This window comes from Furipterus horrens, unplaced genomic scaffold (genome assembly GCF_987537825.1).
Source record: "Furipterus horrens unplaced genomic scaffold, mFurHor1.1.pri manual_scaffold_3, whole genome shotgun sequence".
In the NCBI taxonomy this organism is placed as follows: Eukaryota; Metazoa; Chordata; class Mammalia; order Chiroptera; family Furipteridae; genus Furipterus; species Furipterus horrens.
This window is the reverse complement of record NW_028327173.1, coordinates 135,227,543-135,239,242: the sequence shown is the minus strand read 5'-3', so window position 1 is coordinate 135,239,242 and position 11,700 is coordinate 135,227,543. Positions and strand designations below refer to the sequence as shown.

Here is an 11,700-nt window from a genome sequence, read left to right as displayed (position 1 = left end):
ACAATGAGATATCATTTCCATGATTATATTAAGGGTGTACGGTGAAAGGGAGATGGTCCAGGTCAGCCTAACCTTATCACACGAGCCCTTCAGAAACAGAGAGGTTTTCTCCATCTGGTTCCAGGAGATGAAGTCATAGAAACCCCGAGCATGAAGCAGATTTGTGCCATGCTGGCTTAAAGATCAATGGGCCATTTGGCGAGGAATGAGGGCAGCCTTCAGAACAGAGAGCTGCCCCCTCCTTCACATGATACCCAGCAAGATCCTGGGCCCTCCCTGCTATGGCTGCCAAGAACAAAGTTTGAACAACCTCTTAAATAAACTTGGCAGCTGATTCTTCTCCAGGTTTCCGGCAGAAAGCTCAGACTGGCTGAGATCTTAATTTGGCCTTCAGAGATCCCAAGCAAAGAATCCAGTGGAGTCTGCACAGACTTCTGACCTACAGAGTTATGAAATAATAGCAATTTTTTTAAATTAAAAAAATTATTTATTCCCAATCCTTTCACAGACCTTATTGTTCAGGAAACAGTCTTACATACATATCTGAAATAATGTACTGTCACACACTCTGTTTAAAGGCAAAGCACCATAGGTAAAGCTGATCAGCTGTTCTGAGTTCTCAGCTTATGGGATCTTGCTGCCTGCTTTTTCATATTAATTTTTGAAGGTCATAAATGTCATTTCCAAAAAATGTTAAGAGGGTTGAAAAAAATAATCACTCTATTAAATATTATAGTTTTAGAAATGGAGTATATTTAATTTAAGAAATTAAAAAGAGAGAGAAAAATGCCACTTTAACATTATTTGTTTGTCAGTTTAGGTCAGTGGGAAAAAAGTGTGATAAACTTGTCTCTTTGATACCAAGAAGATATTCTAGTCCGAGCTTTAATATGCTTCCCATGTTTTCTACTAGATGCTTCTTTTCTACTGCTTTTCATCCTTTTCCATAGATCATATCAGAGGATTGCTTCAGCCTGTAAAATTTCAGTAACAGGAACAAATCCAATACCCACAGATTTCTTCTGAAAGGGGACTCTAACCCATCAGATAGCCCGGCAGTTTCATTCTCGTGAATACTCTAGCCATGGAAAAACTCAACAGGACTCAGAAGAATCCAATGAATAGAAGAATAAATCTGTTGAGTTTTGGAATGTTTGGAGCATTGGTCAGTCTAGGATTATGACACCTAGACCTCTCATTGTAAACAGGAGGCTGGATACAAGTCCTTCCATAATATGTTGTCCATTTATGCTGTAGGCCAAGAAAGCTACTGGTCTCTGATGCCCATTTTCATCAGCCATACAGCCAACGCTTGGAGACTCAATAATAACATTATAAATTATTCCTCTGGTGATAAGAAAGTAAGACATCACCAACAGAGCATACGCCATCATGGCCAAGGGCATATGCATCCAAGGAGGCTTCTTCAGCTTCAGATTGGGCCATTCCAACACTAAAAATGGGATATGGTAAGAGTCTCCCTGTTGGTGGTGGCAAGGACAGCTCTTGGTCTCAAGCCCCACATGCAACCCAGAATCAGTCCAGTTCTTTGAGATAATAGTAATTTTAAGCTGCTAAATTTGTGGTAATTTGTTATGCAGCAATAGCAAATACATACAGCATTAATCAGAGATAATCCACTTGACAGAAATGTGTTACCTTTTTAGAGTAAAGCAAGATGGAGAAAAGGAGAGGAAAAACAAGGAGACAACCACCACCATACCTGGGATGTGATTCTGAAGAACAAAAAAATGGCATCCTTTCTCTTCTGTTTTCACCTACATTACCTTACTCAGCCTCATTCAATCTTCTCTTTGTCTTTTTCTTTTCTCTATTTTCCCTAACACCTCAACTGAGATTGTGTACGTGAGATTGTGCACAGGAGTGTGTGTGAGGGCGTAAAGGAGAGATGTGGGTTGGCTTCATGTCCCTTGATCATCTGATTTGAAGGATGTGGCTTGAAGCTGGGTGATCGGCCATGTCTGTGGGCAGTAGGGAATGCTTAGGACAGTGCTGATTGAGGTGGGTGGCCTGGGTGCCTTAAAGACAATGGCAGGGCCGGGAGGAGAGTGTCTCTTAGTCCTTCTGTGGCCAAAGAACCTTTTCTAAACCTCAAGCCTCAGAATTCTCTTCTAAGAAAGGGGGTACAGTGCTTGCTCTCTGAGTCCTACTCAGACACATATATAGAGGAGCTAAGACATATCTTGAAGATGGTAGAGCCCCAAGGGATGTGAACAGGGCTCAGTGAGTCTCCCTGGCTCTCTCAGCCTGTGCTAACACCCCTATGGGTGCTATTTCTAATCATCTATCCAGGAGCTTATGGAGTTGGGTTTTTCTAAAATCCTCATGTCCTAGAGCCTAACACATCCTAGGTTCTGAGTAGACATTTTTGACTGCATAAATGCATGGACTCCAGTTAACTTCTCAGTGATGTTTGGTGGGTTTTAAGGCCACAGGAATGGGAGAGAGCACAGCCAGAGACAGTGAAGCAGCCAAGGGCCTGGGAAGCAGGGGAGGTGGGGCTGAAAATGGGATGCTCAGGCCTGGGGTAGAGCCATGGCAATCAGGAAGCTTGTGTGCCATCATCTGGCCACGTCTGAGATCAATCATACCCCGAGATACTCTCTTGGGCATGGATTATGGTCACATTCAAGATGAGGGGAAGACCAGGTATAGCCTGTCTATGTACGAGAGAACTCTGTTCTGAGAGTTGCTGCCTGCAGTGGAAGGTGGGGGGCCACAGCCAGCCGACATCTCCTGAGAAATTTAACTGGTTCTTAAGCTGGGGTCCAGTGACAGCTTCCACTACTGTACCTCGTTTGTCTGAGGTGCCCTCTCCCAGGCTGAAATGAGGGATTTTAATGACTTCACACCTTTTTCAAATGCTTTTCTATGAACAACTCACTTTCTAGGTGATAAGAGAGAGACTAAGAGCTGATAAACCATTTAGTGTTCACCCTTCCTCCTGGCCATCCTTGTGGAGTGTTTATCTAACATCAGACTTGTTAGTTCTGAGAAAGTTCCTGGGCTCAAGTGGAGGAAAAGTCCCTGCTTGTGCTGGGCAGAAGGGTCAGGAGTACAGGGGTTTGTGAGATGGGCTCCCACCTCTGGAGTGGGCGTGGTCACCTACAGGTCCCAGTGTGTGAGTTGGGGGAGTGAAGCAGAAGAAAGACGAACAAAAGCAGGAGTGGCTGCATCTTCCCACAAGTTCTGCCCAGGTCAGAGCTGCTGGTGTTTCTTCTTTTCTAGACACAGAGCCCCTCAGGGGAACAAGGGAAGCTTGGCTCAGTCACCTCACACACCTCCTCGACGGTGCCCCTCTAGTTCTGCTGGGTGTCATCACACCAGGGGCTTTGTTGACGTTCTCTGATTTGTTAGGTGACAGTGGCACTGTCACCACATTTGCACTCCCACTGCTAAGGCAGAAGACACAAGCAAGGAGAGGAAAGAAGAAAGCGAAGGCTGTAGCTGCGGCCAGCAGAGGGTTGGAACCTCAGAGGTCCCAGAGGCTAATTTAAGAATTTTTTCATTTATTGGCTCCTGGCTCTCTTTCCATTCTGATGAAATTGTGAGTAATTATTCAGCATGTCAAATCCAGGGATATGAGGAACATGGCTCCTGCCCTTGAAAAGCTGACAGTGAGCTGGAGTCAACTGAGAACCTGTGCTTAGTGTACAAGGTGGGCAGGGCTATGGGGAGGGATCTGCTTGGTGGTGTGAAGTAGAGGTTGGCCTTGCCCTGGACACCCCAAAATACCCCAAATGGTAACTCCATTTACTGCATCCAGAGTCCAGAGACCCTGTCTCTGATGGCGCTGGGTTGAACAATCACAAACAATTGCAGACAGATTACCCCAACACTCTCACCATTATGATGGCAGAAGGAGTAACAGAAAGGACAGCATAATGGGTTCTAAACATCCCAATCCCGATTCTGTGCAAAAACAGCATCATACAAATACAGAGAGAAAGAGTGGAAACCACAAGCTTAAGCATCAGTGATGATGACCTCTGGGTGGTGGAATTCTCAGTAATTTCCATTTTCTTTCTTACATGTTCTGTATTTAACTATTTTTCTATGAAGACTATGTATTACTTTCATACCCAAAATATACTTTCCTATAGGCGAAGCACACTCATCAATGGCAGATATTTAGCAAATCACATCATTTTTTAGCTTTCCCTTCTCTAAATTTTATGTTTTAAAATGAAATTTCTTTCTTAATCCAGCCATATAAAAAGAATTTGGGTTTCCTTTGGAAACACAACACACACACACACACACACACACACACACACGGAGCAATGGGAGGCAGGGAGAGGCTGGCTAAATTGCCATAAAAGGGCAGCCTGAGGTCATTTCGGGCAGCAGGGGGAGGGGCTGCCAGGACACAGGGGCTGCACTGTGCTCTGGGCCCAAGACAGCGCTGTGATAGGGACTTGAGCTGGGCCTGGGAGCACTGAAGGGCCCTCCTGCAACTTCTCAGGCTTTCAAGCTTCTCTGATTTGGCACCGGGGAGAGGAGGGGAGTGCTGCATGGGGTAAGCTATACTTGTCCAAAATCTTTCCACCCATTTCGGTTAGGACCGAGAAGTGGCCCTTTACTTCAGAGCTTCTTAGAGAATCCTCCAACCAATGTTTGGGCTCCTTTATGGTGCATATAGGCACTGGGGCTGTGTGAAGTAGGGGTGCATGTGTGGCTTGGAGTAGGAGGGCAGTAGGGATGAGATAAGAGGGTCTCCTTTTCCTGGGGAATGCCTCTCTTTTCCTGGCAGAGCTAACATTCAGCGTGGCAGAAGGAGCTGGCACTGGGGAGGGATATTTGGAAGGAGCTGGGTAACAATGGAGCATGGTTTACTTTTATTTTTTTATTATAGAGGTAGAAGGTGCAGTACAAAAAGGAAGAAGGCTCTAACAAATCAGAAATGTGAACAGATGGTTGCCAGACACACAGTATGTAATTAACCAATGTTTTGGTGAATAAAAGAGGATTCAGTGATTTTCACTCTCGAAATGCAAGTTTATTAAGTGTCTGATGGCCTTCCCTCTACCCCATCTACACAATGCAGCTCTGGTCTGTGCCCCAGAGAAGATGGAAAGATCAATTCCAGGGTGGGTCAATCTGGTCTCTGCAGTTGAAAATGCCTCATCGTTTCTTTTATCCAGGGCAGAAAGCTGGAGATCCTGGTGTAGACACATGGAGGTTTTCCAGAATCAATTCCAAAAGAGACAATGCCCTGGGCCATGTTGTCACACACCAAAGGGCCTCCGGAGTCTCCCTGTGGGCAGAGGGAGAAAGGACTGAGTTGCTCTGGAGGTGGGTGGTCTTTGTTCAAGGGCTGTGTGGGAGATCAGGGTCAGGGCAGGTCTTGGCATTTCACTCAGTCTCAGGCTTTCAGCCTAACTCTGATGGTCTTTTCCACACCATCTCCTCCCCAGGAAGCCTTTGCCTATAAATGGCTATAGGGCAACCTCTCATCTGCCCCAGGGAGACAGGACCAGACACTGGATTGATGGAAAGGCTGAGGACACAGGGCTCTGGCTAGTTCTCACGGCTCCAGGTCCCCACTAAGCTTGGGTGTGCCCAGGGCTGGGCATGGACAATGCTGGGGATCTCACCGAGAAAGATGACTGCTTTTTTTGGGGGTTCCCCACACATATCTGTGTGGCTCTGTTGTAAAAGCTTTTGTAGTGAGAGATGCAGAGCTTGTCCCTTTGGATTTCAAGGTGTACCTCATGCAGTTTATTAGTTCTGTTTTTCAGGTCGAGGCGCCCCCAGCCGGCCACACTGCACACCATGCCTGGCTCCACCTCCTCTCCCCTCCTGGGAAGGCTGAGGGGTCTCACAGCAGCATCCAGTTTGGCCTTCCTCAGTAGCTAAAAGCAGAAGAAAGGAATTCTAATCTTCCAATGGACCATAGACTCAAGGGACAGTCATGGAGTTGCCTTCTTCATGACCTTGGGACAAGTAGATATGTCCTACCAGGAAGAAGGACAGGAAGGACATCAGGGGAAGTGCAAAACTCCAGGTTAAAACTGCAAGAACCAGTGGAGCAATGGGTCCTACCTGCAGTAACATGATGTCATTGGCTGTAGAACGAAAGTCTGGGTGGGGGATGGCTCTTTTCACCGGGATAACCTGCTGGGTCTTCTCATTCTTACGGATGTTGTGGGCCCCCAGGGTGACATTGATTGATCTGCACAGAGAGCAGAGTGGGCATTCTTGTGGGGGTGGTAGAGTCACAGGAGATAGAGCCCAGGAGCCCGTAAGGTCACCTTACAGCTGAGGGAGGGCAGAGCTGCAGCTAGGGGAAATGGAGGCCACAGGAAGAGAGGGGCTGAGTGACTCTGCTCCTCAGTGACACTTAGGGTAAGACTTATGGGAACTTTTTCTTGCCCTCAGGCAATATCACGAATTTGCTCGAGTTTTCATTTGACCCCAGTGCATGTGTTCATTGTCCACTGCTGCTTCATTTGGCCAGTGTGGCCCCGCTCTTCTCATGTGTTTCACTTACACCTGTGAGTCTCTGAGCCCAAAGCCTACCTGTCCTACTTCTCAGCCTCTCATCGCTCCAGTCATGATCTCAGAGGGCTCCTCTGATGAGCTCTCCTGGGCTTGAATTACCAGGAGCCTGGGGAGCTCCCCTGGGCTGCAGCCCCTGGGATAAAGGACAGGGGTCCTGTAGGGGGGGTCTCAGGAGCTATAGGTTGGCTGCTGCCCCTTACCTTCCATTGCAATGAGCAGCTGTCAGAACAAAGTTCTTTTGCACAAGGACACCGCCACATCTTGACTCCCTTGACTTCTCATTTTGAAAGCGAACGTAGGCCATGTATGGGCGGGAGTGGGGCTTCGCTTCATGTCCCCCGATGATCTCCCCTGAAGGGAAAGTCTGTTAAGCTTTTGTGCACTCACTGGGTTTATCAGGCAGGCATCTGCTTGATGACTCAGGACTGCTGGGCACAGGGGAGCCTGGGCTGGCCTGGAGGTGAAAGGGTGTGGGGAGGAGCCTCAACTTTCTCATCTGGAAAAGGGAAGAGCAACAGGCTCGGTGTGTGACTTTGTCTCCACACTTAGTTGGAGGTGAACATGCCTGCCAGAGGGACAGAGAAGGCCTAGAGGTTCCTGAAAATTCCTCTCCTGGCTTTGCTTGGTTTCAAGTGAGTTTCTGAGGCCCCTGTGGTCCTGTGATATCCAGGACAGCACCACTCTGCAGTGGCTGGGTCTTAAGTTTAGGGATCTAGATGTTGCAGAGCGTGTCTAGTGCCTGACATGTAGTGTGCACCAGGTAGGGGTTTGTTGGCTGCCTGCAGGAATGGCCTTCAGCAGGCATCTGGAGGAGGGTTGGTAAGGTCTGTGCTATGGGACTCTGGAGAGCAGAGGGGTTGCCAACCACAGTGGCTCATCCTTTAAACAAGGGAACTGCTAAAGGCCTGGGAAGAAAAGCAGAGCTGGAGAAAGGGACTGAGGGGCCTTGGGTTGGAGCAAAGGTAACAGCATTCTCCTGGGACAGTGACCCCACCAACTGTGGGGTCTGCTGAGCTCTGGGCTTCTCTCCTAAGCAGATCCAAAGGAGAACACCTGTCTCATCACAGACATGGAGGCCTCTGCAGTTTCCCACCGTCTTCCACGCACTTCTGGGAAAGCTCCACTCTCTAGATGAAAAGTTAGGGCCTGGGGTGGGGATTGTGCCCACCGGCTTTTCTTGAGAATAGCTTTCTGCCTTGTCATTTCTGCTTGTAGCTATCTGGCATCATATTGGGGGAAAGGGGTCTGAGATGGGATAGGAGTTGGGCTTCAGAACAGAGTGCAGAGGGCACAGGAGGTCTGTGACCACTGTGGGCTGGATTGGGCCTGTGAGGAGGGGATGGTCACTTACCTGCCTCTGCCTCAGGGAGCAGTAAAAGTGCCAGCAGGTGTAGGAGCAGGAGTGGCCACATCTTCCCTGGAAGGATGCCCTGGTCGAAGCTTCTGGGGTTTTTCTGTGCCGTCTTTTAGCCCCCAGAAGAGTAAGGAGGTAGGTGGGCTCAGTGACCTCAGTTCCCGCCTACTTTTATAGTGCTTCATCCTAGAAGGCTTCCTTTGAAAGCTTCTCTGCCCCCACGCCTCCTGCCTGATGACACTGTCTGGGTGGTTTTGTGAGAAGGAGGCAGTGACCACATCGGTACCCACAGCTGATGACGCAGAGCAGAGTCCTTGCTCTAGCCCAGAGTAGGAACCCAAGGGTACAAAGTGAGGATGGTAGGGTGTGGTATTGATGAAAGAGGTGCTGGAGCCCAGCAATTTGAGTCCCTAGTGACAGAAACATCAATGCCTCATTTCCATGCTACTGAGTACATCAGGATAATGTGTTCACACGTGTGTGTTTAGCCCCTTCTCTGTGCTGAGATGCGTCTTCTTCCTTTAGAGCAGTGATTTTCAACCTTTCATTTCATGGCACACATAAACTAATCACTAAGCTCTGTGGCACACCAAAAAAAAAAAAAATATATATATATATATTGACAATCTGACAGAAATAATTTTGATTTACAAACAATAAAAATGATAGTAACTACCCTTTTTGCTCCAGTGATTTTTTAAAAATAACATGTGCCTATGCTTGTATATAAGGATGTTGGTATAAAGGATTAACCAATCAGAGTCAACCTTATTATGTGATGTGACCGATAAGATGCAATTCTATGATAGCACCTATATATTTATGGTTCAAGGCAGGGTAGTCACACTGTACAGCTATTGTTGTGTTGGCTGTGGTCATTTTTTAATTTAATAATTTAAGGGAAAAGAGGCTGATCCCCTAAATATATAGTCAGATGTTGCATGTTTTAAAAATTTCTGAGGTACATTGATTGAAAATTGCTGTTTTAGAGAGCTGACCACCTGTTGGAGGAGACAGAACCATTAGGGAGCAGATCCTCAACCCTGTCAGGCATCTGTCCTGACCAGGAATGAAACCCATGACCTTTCAGTTTACAGGACAATGCTCCAACCAACTGAGCCACACCGGCGAGAACTCTGGTAAATATTTTTAACAGAAGTACTGCACTTGACATGTATTGGCCTAAAGTAATGAATCACTGTGGCCTTTAAAGTTGATTCCACTGATTGACTTAAGCCTAGGTCATTCTTACTTTGGGTTGGGTGGGGTCAGGATCATCAAAACCACATGAACTAAGACTGGAATGGGCTGTTCCGCAAAGGAAATTCTGATTACTAAATAGTCCATTTCATTGAAGTGGGAAACCATGCTTGGCAACCAAAGCCCATTAATTGCCCTTTTAGTATTCTCTGTTCCTTGTTCAAAGAGACACACTTTTGATATAGCAGGCTGGCACATAATAGGCTCACATTTGCTAAGCAAATTATGCTGATGACCTCACTACCCTGTAATGGACATGAAGGACCGTTGTTTCTAAGCAGCTTATGCCCAAAGATCAACTAAGTATCTGAGTGGTTAGAATCTGCTAATTTCAATTTGCATCTTTGTGTTTTCTGATGTTTACAATTTTTCTATGAGGAATATCATGTATCACAATACATCCTTTCAATGTAAACATCCTTTTTGTCATTCCATATAGATTCCAAACCTCTTCTTTTTCGAAGTCAACTTGCCTAGTAGTAGACATTTTAAAAATAAAATTATCTCTCTGGTTATAGTGGTAATGTATGTTCATTTAGAAAATTTGGAAACTAGAAAAATGTTACTCATTTTCTCATCTTCCACAGACAGTGTTACTATAAGACTGCATTTTAAATACTTGACATTATATTATATATACAGTAAAATTTTCTTTTATTTTTACTTAACCTTATGATGTAAGAATTACCTCTATAGTTTTATAAATTTCATACCACTATGGCCTCTGTTTCCTAGTTACTAAAAAAATTACATGTAACTAATTTTAGAAATTATTGGAAAATTTAAGAATAATTTAATCAAAGAGAAAACAAAATGACCCGATTCAGATTATTCAGTGATAATCATCTTTAATGTACTGAAGTATGTACTAACGCATTTTACTCTCATGTACAGCTGCATTTTTATAAAATAATAGGGGATTATGTTAAACATAAGATTATATTATGACCTTTATTAAATATTGAGGTGAGGCAGAGGAGAACAAAGAGAGAAAAAATTGTGACAACTGTTATTGAATAACAATAACAATGATTAAAAAATTGAGGTGAAAAGGAATTATAGGTGTGGGGAAAATTATGGGGGGAGGTCAGTAGGGAGGGGGTGGGGGGAAAGTAAGGGAGATGGTACAGGAATTAAGAAGCATAATAGGAGGGAGTGGAGTAGTAGACAGGAAGATGTTGAGAAGAACTATATGCACAACCAATGGGCATGGACTAAGTGGGGGGACAACTGGAGGGAGGGGTGTCACTGGGTGGAGGGGAACAAAGGGAAAAGAAAGTGGGACAACTGTAACAGCATAATCAATAACCATATTAAAAATTGAGGTGAATTTTACATAACATAAAATTAATTATTTTAGAGTGTATGATTCAGTGGTTTTTAGTGTATTCAAAATATTGTGCAATCATCACCTCTCTCTAGTTTCAAAACTTTCTTGTGACCCCTGAAGAACCTTTTGCCCAATCCCATTAGTGGTGGACCCACTAAGATTTGTGTGCCCACAACTTAATGGATACTTAATCACTTTTCATTCTCCCTCTCTCATTAACCCACTGATGCAACCGGCCCCTGACAACCACTAACCTTCTTTCTGTCCCTATGCATTTGCATATTCTGGGTATTTCATATAAAAGGAATCATGCAATATGTTTGGGGCTTGTTCTCTATCACTTCAGTTCTTAAGAGTGTAGGGGAAACGGTGATTAAAACGCAGAAATGTGATTCCATAGTCTGCAATCTTATCCACAGCTCTACAAACACCATCATTTTCAAAAATTGTTCCAAAATTTGGGGAAAAAATTAAAGGGCTGTTGAGGATGAAACTTTCTGTCCATTTTTCTAATGTGGGACTCTGGTTGTCTCAGAAGGGAAAGATATCTCAGTGGCTACCCTATTGTGATGGAAAAGTTCATTTGGACCACAAATTCCCTTTGCTCTTATCCTTTATCTCCTGATGTTCTTTCCCAACATGCAGGAGAGTGTCATACTTGGCCTATGATGGGCAATCCCCTGGGCAATAGCCTATCACCTGTTGCAAGTGGGAAGGGCCATTCCCTGTAGGCAATGGTAATGGCACAAGGACATGACATTCCCACACTCGTACATGGCATTTAAGGCTGCTGCTATAAACCAATTTCTCTGAGCCTGACCATTTTCTTGGGTAATGCTTAAAATCAGACCTTATAGGCGTAAGGGGCCAGAACTTGGCTAATTTCCTTTGACCATGAGACTCGGCTGTGTTGTTGAGAAGCGATTCCTGCCTCAATTAGGGGTTATCTCTACATTCCTATCAGGAGGCTGAAATGACAATCAGAATTTCTGGAGTGTTTACATGACATCAAAAGCAGTTGTGAGGGAGAAACTTGTTAGTGAGGGAGAACCTAGGTTGTGTGTTGGAGTGGGGAAGGTTGTACTCCCATCTGGACTCTGTAGTAGTAAGGATAGGGGAGAGGGGGCAAGGATGGGAGAGAAAAATGTTTATAGGACAGATGTACATTTATGAGATTCAAGAGTTTTGGCATCCACTAGAACACACTTTAATTTTTCCTATTGCCCAGCTA

At 45.2% G+C, this 11,700-nt stretch overlaps 1 pseudogene across 1 annotated transcript; it reads right to left on the bottom strand.

The window, feature by feature from the left end:
• Positions 1-4,957: 4,957 nt before the first annotated feature.
• LOC150015980 (granzyme H-like) lies at positions 4,958-8,102 on the bottom strand (annotated as a pseudogene). The gene is made up of 5 exons (XR_016510025.1): positions 7,877-8,102; positions 6,726-6,876; positions 6,067-6,196; positions 5,619-5,876; positions 4,958-5,278 (listed from the first exon to the last, which is right to left on the bottom strand). The product of XR_016510025.1 is annotated as a granzyme H-like (transcript).
• Positions 8,103-11,700: the final 3,598 nt, after the last annotated feature.